Here is an 8,080-nt window from a genome sequence, read left to right on the forward strand (position 1 = left end):
TACAATTCTATGTGATTTCTAGGGAGAACAATACAACCGATCCACACCTTCGTCAGGCAAAACGTTTATCCCGTGACCGTGGCTACGTTCGGCGACCAGTTGTCATCTCGAACCCACTTTCGCTTTCACAAATATCAAACAATTACAAATGACAATTGCTTAATTACAATTATGATAAAATCTAGGCTAAAGCATTAGAAGGCTTCCTCAAAATTGCAAAGGGAAGGCTCCGGTTTTCCTTTCATCTCCGCCATATATAATACAAGGATATAATACAACCGAACATTTTAAACTTAGCCTATAGCGCGTGCGCGCACACACATGCACACACATGCGAATGATTTCTCGAACGATAATGCATTTATTTATATTTTTCAATATCTGTCCTTACGATTGCGTATTTATTTGTTCCACGTATCATATTTATCTATTTGCATAACTGTAGGTGACATTTTTTTTAACAATTTTGCTAATATTTCATAACTTTTTAATTCATATTTCAAAGTGGTAACAGGTGTTTCTTTCTTTTCAAGTTTCCTCCATATCGGGCTTATTTCTAGTAGCCACGCTTGCTTACAAAGCAATTTCATATCTGCACAAGAATATCTTTCAGTACATTTTACTATGTGGTTTACAATATCTGTATTTTCTAATAAGTGGTTGCTAAGGTATAATTTGAATATACCAAGTCGAGCAACTTCATTGGGTTATGATACGTATATTTGCTTTTCGAGACGCCTGAGTAAAGCTGCATCAATGCCCCTAATAACATATTTACAATAAATATTATCGTTCTATTATACTAATAATAATGAAGGAATACTTCAAACAACACAATAACATACTTAGAAAACATTGAAATAACGTGATATACGTACCAAGGGGAATTAGTTGTAGCCAGAAGAACTACATTAGAATTCTCATTAGACACTAATCCATCCAATCTAGAAAGAAGTTCTGATCTAAATCTCTTTGCAGGTTCAGACAATATACAGTCTCCTTTATTTGTGGCGATCCAGTCAATCTCGTCGATAAAAATAATTGTAGGCGAATAACTATAGGCAAGTTCAAATAAAACCTGTTCAGTTTAACAAATGTATTATTCATTAAATATTATATTCGAAATTCCTTAAATTCATTGCCTCATCACGAATATGATATCATTTCGTTTTCCAAACAACTATTCTATTTATATATAAATGACGAAAAATAAAATCAAATCTTTTTATACCTAGAATCTCTCCTTCATAGACAAAGGAACAAAGAGACTTACATAGACAAAGCAACTTACACGTATATACTTCTCGGAATCGCCTCTCCATTTGCTGACCAATGAGCTGGCAGTTATGTTAAAAAAGGTGCAATGGCATTCTGTCGCGACTGCCTTCGCTAACTTCGTTTTCCCTGTTTTGTATATTTCTTGTAAACACGTACAGAAATGAAAAGAATACGAGTATCTTACCTGTACCAGGTGGGCCCTCCGCAGGGAGGATTCGCTTTTGCGAGTCTATGGGGGCTGGCAAACCCACGGTCCCGCAGCCAGGGAGGACCGTCGGGACAAGCGTCCCGCTTACGTGAGTCCTCTATGTACACCGCAAGGAAGGATGCCGTGGTGCAAGACTGTGTCTTCTCCACGGAACCTATGGGTAGTAGCGCACCCACGATCCTGATGCCAAGGGTGAGACCGTCGGGAGAGCCGCCGAGGTACATTTCCTCAACTCCCGCTTACGTGAGTCTCATCTGGGTCTGACCGCACGGTGTGCAGGTAAACCGTGCGGCAGATACGTGGCGGTACATCCACATGCGTGGTCCCACCGTTGACATATGAACGGTACCACGGGCGGTCGAGTGTAGCCCTGAGGGCGTAGCGAACCCTTGGCTCGACCAACTTGGGCAAGGACTCGTGGTGGCAGTGGTTGTGGCCAAGTGCTGGCAAGAGGGCTGGATTAAGGGGGACAAAGTCCCCTGAGCCGCCTTCGGCGGGTGAGCAGCGTCCCACCTGCTCCGGATACCGTCCCGGAAGACGGAAGGGCTTGGAAAGCGCCCCGTTTGACCTGAGACGAAAGAGCCTCCTGCGGGCGAAAAATTAGGTAACCGGTACTGTGTACCGAGTGCGCTGGTTGGGCGTATCCCAACTCCGTAAATGGCTTCTAGGGTTGCCCGGGCGCTGTATAGATACTAAATCTCAGGAAAGCACCCGACACCAGGAACCAAACTACATGTACCAGGTGGGCCGTACAGCAAAATACCTTTCCAGGGGGAAAACGGGCCATCAAAAATGATATGATACTTAAGGGGATACACAACGGCCTCCTTAACAGCGGTTTTACATTCCTCTAGGCCTATAACGTCATCCCAATGTACATTTAATTTGTTTACTATGATCTCCTGTGACGATACAAAGATAAAATGGCGTCTTCTCTATATTAAGTAAGTGTTACGTAATTTGATATTTGAAGCGTTACTGAAATCACGTCATCGTCGATATACGTTGGACGGTTTATCGACGGGAATTTTATCGTTTAAAAGCTTTACGATACGTATATTAATCGAAAATAACTTACGCATGAGATGTCCTCAGCAATCTTTCGTAATTCCGGATTATCTGAATAAAGCTTTTCAATGCATTTCAATATCTTCGATTGCATGGATTGTTCCATTGGGACGTTAAATAGCTCTTCTGATGAACGTCCATCACTCTCATTGGGGAATATTGACTTCACTGTCATTGCGGGATTAATATGATTCGTATTGTCATCAGTTATCTTCTGCTGTAGATTCGTCTCTTTCACAGGTTCACTTCTCGCTTGTTTACTAACAGATTTGGCTTTTGTCTCAATACTTCTACAAACACTGGATCATATTGTAATACGATACGTTGAATACGATACGTTGAATACGATACGTTGAATACGATGAATACCGTTTAATATCGTTAAATAATATAAATTCTTACGTTTTGCTTGCATTTGTCACTTCCCTCGTCATTTCCCTTCCAGTTATTTTCTTACACAATATGGGATATTTTTGAAATTTCATCTTGTAATAATTTTCATACTCTGCAACGATAATTTCCAAATCGATGTTGTCGCAAACCCGATGTTCGAGAGATAGACGAGCTTCCCGGAATAATACATCGCTAACGTCTATATACCTAAAAAAATGTAGTTTTTAATTAATTATAGTTTTTAACTGATTAAAAATATTTTTCGCAATGACTGAACACTATAAGATAACCATCAAACAACTGTTTTATCTCTAGGTAAGACAGGCAAAAGAATGTATTTACTATATAAATCCTCGAAGATAATTTCTTGTCTTCTGCTTTTTAATTTCCAATTTTTAGATGGATAAGAATAATTTGAATTTATACTTCATATATTTGTTTATAACTAGTTAATCTACATTATCGATTGAGTTATTCTTAACTACTGAATTACCGATGTCGAATTTTCAAATTTGGTTTCGCCTTCTCTTTCCATGATGTCCACTGATTTCTATTTCGATTGGTCACTGACACTATTCAAAAGAATTGGAACTAGGAATATATTTTAATTATAATATACTCACCCATTGTGTTCCAAATAATCACATACAAGGTATAATATGTTCCGATGACGTTCCGAAATACGACTCTCCTCCTAATATAATTATTTTTTCATTACAATAATATAAGGTTTTTCATGGAATTTTTTGTTACATTTGCGAATTCAACGAGTTACACATGATTTTTCATGAAACACGAACGTTGAAAATATTTGATACAGCCTAATTATAAAAATTGTTAGAAGCAAAAGTTATAGATACTATATGCGAGTATCGCATGAAACGAACAGCTATTAAGAGAACTGCAGCAATATTACAAACCAAATAACAAAACACACTCGTCTGTGACGTGGAAATTCTAAAATCTAAAATCTAGAATATTCCTTACCTTTTTTCGCAGATTATAAAATATCTTATTCATACTACCTTACATCGATAAATCACCGTTCATAGTGACACTTTCAAATCGCCTATCGTTTCTCAATGGATACGAGAATTTCCGTTTATTACTTTAAAAACAACCCGTCCATTGCGTTTCTCTTAAAAAATTCTTTCAACCCTGTTGAAAACCGAGCATCAAACAAGAGACAAACGATTTGTTGTCATGGAAATGTTTGGTTCACACATAAGCAACGCACAAATATAATGATAGAATAGCTGAGTGTGTGTACTGTATAGTAAGATGGATGCAACATGGAAATAGAAAGAGAACACCATGTATAGATACTTCCTGTCCTTGTTTAATCAGGCATGCACACTAGTGGACACTGACACTGCTCGTATACCGCTGTTATATATTTCCTGTACAAGTGCGCGTCATTAGACAAGGACGGAACATCCTCTCTCTACTTCTCTATCGCGTTTTTAGTTCGCTCACGCGCTCTGTACTTATATCTATTACATTTCCACCATAAGCAGCGGCCGTGCAGTGACTTACAAAAGTTCCGAACGGTTCCATCCTGGGCGGACGGTTAATTGCGTTCGGTACTTCGAGGCAGGAAGGTGAGTACAGAATCGCTCCTCTTAGTACTCTTATTAGAAGTGTTATCATCGAATATAAGTTTTTTCAATAAATTCTTATCGTTTTACAATCTTTCTAGAATACAATGACGTCAGCAATCGATCATTTTCGCGAATTTATTGTAAATTAATTGGGGGAATATCTGGAGTTCTTTATCGGTTTCGACTGTAAAATCAGCAACTATTCGAATTTTTCATTCATAATTGTGACATTTTCGACTCTTCCGTTGCCAAGACCCTCTTGAGAGATTTTTGGCACGTTCCATCACCCTTGTTAAACGAGTGCACATTGGTGGATATATTGATTTTAAAAACCAATACGTGTACGAGATTTATTATCTCACTGGGACAAAGAAATCCGTTTTATTCGCGAATTTTCCGTGTTTCTTCTTAATTTTCGTGAGTGTCTGGCGCGGAGCATTATTTGAATGAACTTTTCATCGTTCAGATTATATTTCGTTTAAAAAGATTGAAATTGATGTCGAGAAGAAATGAAACAAGGTGCTCGGGCATTCTTTCGTTTCCCGGGGAAAGAGAAATATGAAAAAAACGGTCGTTCTTCCTTCTGCCATTTTCGTCCATTACCAAAATGGCATGACCCAAGTGTCCCGGGCCCTGAATCAATCAAGCGAATTTTGAATAATTTTTGAATAATATCCAGTTAATAATTTGTGAAACAAATTAATTTCATTTTATTGTTGGAAACAAATTAGTTGGATTTTTCTTTCTTTAGCAGTTTTTGCCAGAGTTGACTTGACGTGCTACTTCAGTTTCCATCTTCGCTTCTCGAAACTTCCAACGTCCTTGGTGTTGGAGTCTCCTTGCCCAGGTGAGTACATAGCTTCTAGATACTCGTCGCTGTTCATCCTTACGAGCCTCTCGAGCTTTAGTTGTCAATTGTTATCGTTAAAGGAAGAGAAGCTCGCGACAGATGTTATCGAACAAATCGTTTATTCTCGAAAAGTTCGAACTTGTTCGTTGCGTTTGAATATATATGGACGGACGCCATTTTTCATGACATCATCATGATTTGTCATGTCGTGAGTATAGCTTCTGACTACCATATGTTTGTGATTTATGTGAAATTTGACCACTATACCGTGATAGAATAATATTTCCAATGAATTATAAATATTTTACATTGTGAATTATAAATATTTGTTACAAATTATATCGTACTTGAGGTGAAAATGAACCATATATCTGCTTATGGAATATGAGGTATTAAATCATTCGAAACATAATAACGATTAATTAAGCACATATACAATAACGTTTACGAATGAATATTGCGAATTATTGTATGGCCTTAATGCGGTATTTAATGTTTTGATTGCGGTCTTTGAAATGGTATCATAGGTGCTGATATAATATCGCGCGAAAAAGGAAAGACCAGTGGTTAATATTGCAGGTGCACCAGTGCGTTGCGCTCGTCGAGGGTGGTTTTGACGCTGGTGCCGAGGAAAGGCGCAGAACGTGTTCGATCGACCCGCGAACGTAGCCTTTTTTTTTTTTGTACGTGGAGAAATCCTCATGGACACTCCGCTGCTGCAATAATCGCGTAACAGCAGAGTAGTGTCGGACTCCTACCGACTAAAACTCCACGATGACCATCTTATGCGCGTGACAGGGGTGCTCCAGGAACCTCTTATGAATTAACTTCAGTTGCATCCCCTTCTCGCGTTCTCTTGTTCGAGCCGGCTATTGAGTGGGCGTTAGGGGGAGGTCGTTGCTCCTAGTGCTGTCACTTCTTCTGGTCGTAGTCCGTTGGGGTGGTGGCGGGGCGGCTCTGGGTCGTCTGACTGCCATCCTTCTCCATCGTCTTATCCTGCAGGGATGAGAGTTTTTCTTTCTCTCCCTTTCCGCTCGCTCCTTCGCGAGCATAACTCGCTCGCAGAAGAGGCGGACGGCCTCGTATTCCTGTGACCCTCTCAACATCGCTTCCACAATCGCTGAGGGGGTCCACGTTTCTCCTATGGCGTGCCGCAGGGTGTAGCGGGGCAGCTCCCACGCCGGACAGAGCTCCAGGGTGTGCTGCGCTGTGTCCCTGCCCTCTCCGCAGTGGTGGCAGATGTCTGTCGTCTCTCGCCTTATTCTCTTCAGGAACTCGCCGAACACGCCGTGTCCGGGGAGTACTTGTGTCATCCTGAATGTGAGTGGGAGGCCGTGGCGGCTCCTCCATACCTCCCAGTTTGGTAGGACCGCATCCGCGCCTCGGTGTTCGCTTCTCCCGTTGATCAGTTGGGATCGTCACAGGTTCCATGTGTCCTCCTCGGCGGTTCCTGTGTCGTTTGGAGCCGCCTGCTCGGTGGGGTCTTCTCCCGGGTGCCATTCTCTCCGGCGGGTGTATCTCTTTTTGAGCGCCAGCGCCCGCAGCTCCCACGGGGGGGACGCGGCTAGGGTGGACGCCGACGCGTGAGACACCGTCCAGTATCCCCTAATGATTCTGATGGCGGTCACTCTGTGCAGCCTTCTCAGGAGCAGGATGCTGCGACGGCTTGCCATCAGGTCGTCCGCCCATACTGGGGCCCCGTACATCACTCGTGACCGAACGACGCCCTCGTAGAGTCGGCGCACCGCGTCTCCGGCCCCGCCGATGTTCGGTAGTAGGCCGCACAGGGCATTGGCAGCCGCTGACACCTTCGGGATCAGTGAGTCGAAGTGCGGCTCGAACGTCCACTGGCTGTCGATGGTGAGTCCCAGATACTTCATCTGTGACCCCATCCGGACGGTTTTACCTGCCATGTTTATGCATAGGCCGGGCGGTGGTGTCCCTCGCCTCTTCCTGTCAAAGAACCAGGTGGCCTCCGACTTCGCAGGGGAGACTCTCAGGCCCAGTTCGTTCACGGCACGGATCGCACAGGCCGTTGCGATTCCGCCAATGCGCAGCGTCTCGTGCCAGCCACGACCCTCGACCAGGATTAGGGTGTCGTCCGCATAGCATACTATGGCCGCGCCTGGGGGTAGTGGGCATCGTAGTAGCTCGTCGTACGCAACGTTCCATAGCATGGGGCCCAGCACCGAGCCCTGCGGGACGCCACGCTCGACGGATCAATTTTCCTCTCCTTCCTTACTGGCGTAACACACCCACCTGTCGTCGAGGTAGGCCCGGATCAATCGGACGAGGTAGTTGGGAACCTCGAAGTGCTCCAGGGCCGTCACTATCCTGTCCCATGGCATGGTGTTGAACGCGTTGACGATGTCCAGGGATATCACCAGCGCCACGCCTTTCCGGGAGACCATGTCCTCCGCAATCGCTCGTACGCGTCTGACCGCGTCAATCGTCGAGCGCCCCTTCCGGAAGCCGTACTTGCTTTCGTGCAAACCTGGCACTTGGCCCGCTATGTGTCGTTCCAAGCGGGCGGCGACTACCCTCTCGAGTAGTTTGCCGACCTCGTCCAGTAGGCATATCGGCCGGTACGCTGACGGCGAGGTCGTCGGTCGGCCCTCCTTATGGAGCAGGACCAGCCTCGCTGTCCGCCACGCCCGGGGGTAGACTCCCTCCCTCAGGCAT

At 43.8% G+C, this 8,080-nt stretch overlaps 1 pseudogene; it reads right to left on the bottom strand.

Moving 5' to 3' along the window:
- Positions 1 to 443: 443 nt before the first annotated feature.
- LOC117240305 lies at positions 444 to 6,748 on the bottom strand (annotated as a pseudogene).
- Positions 6,749 to 8,080: the final 1,332 nt, after the last annotated feature.

The sequence above is a fragment of the Bombus vosnesenskii genome, unplaced genomic scaffold (genome assembly GCF_011952255.1).
Source record: "Bombus vosnesenskii isolate JDL3184/JDL3185 unplaced genomic scaffold, Bvos_JDL3184-5_v1.1 scf7180000014587, whole genome shotgun sequence".
In the NCBI taxonomy this organism is placed as follows: domain Eukaryota; kingdom Metazoa; phylum Arthropoda; class Insecta; order Hymenoptera; family Apidae; genus Bombus; species Bombus vosnesenskii.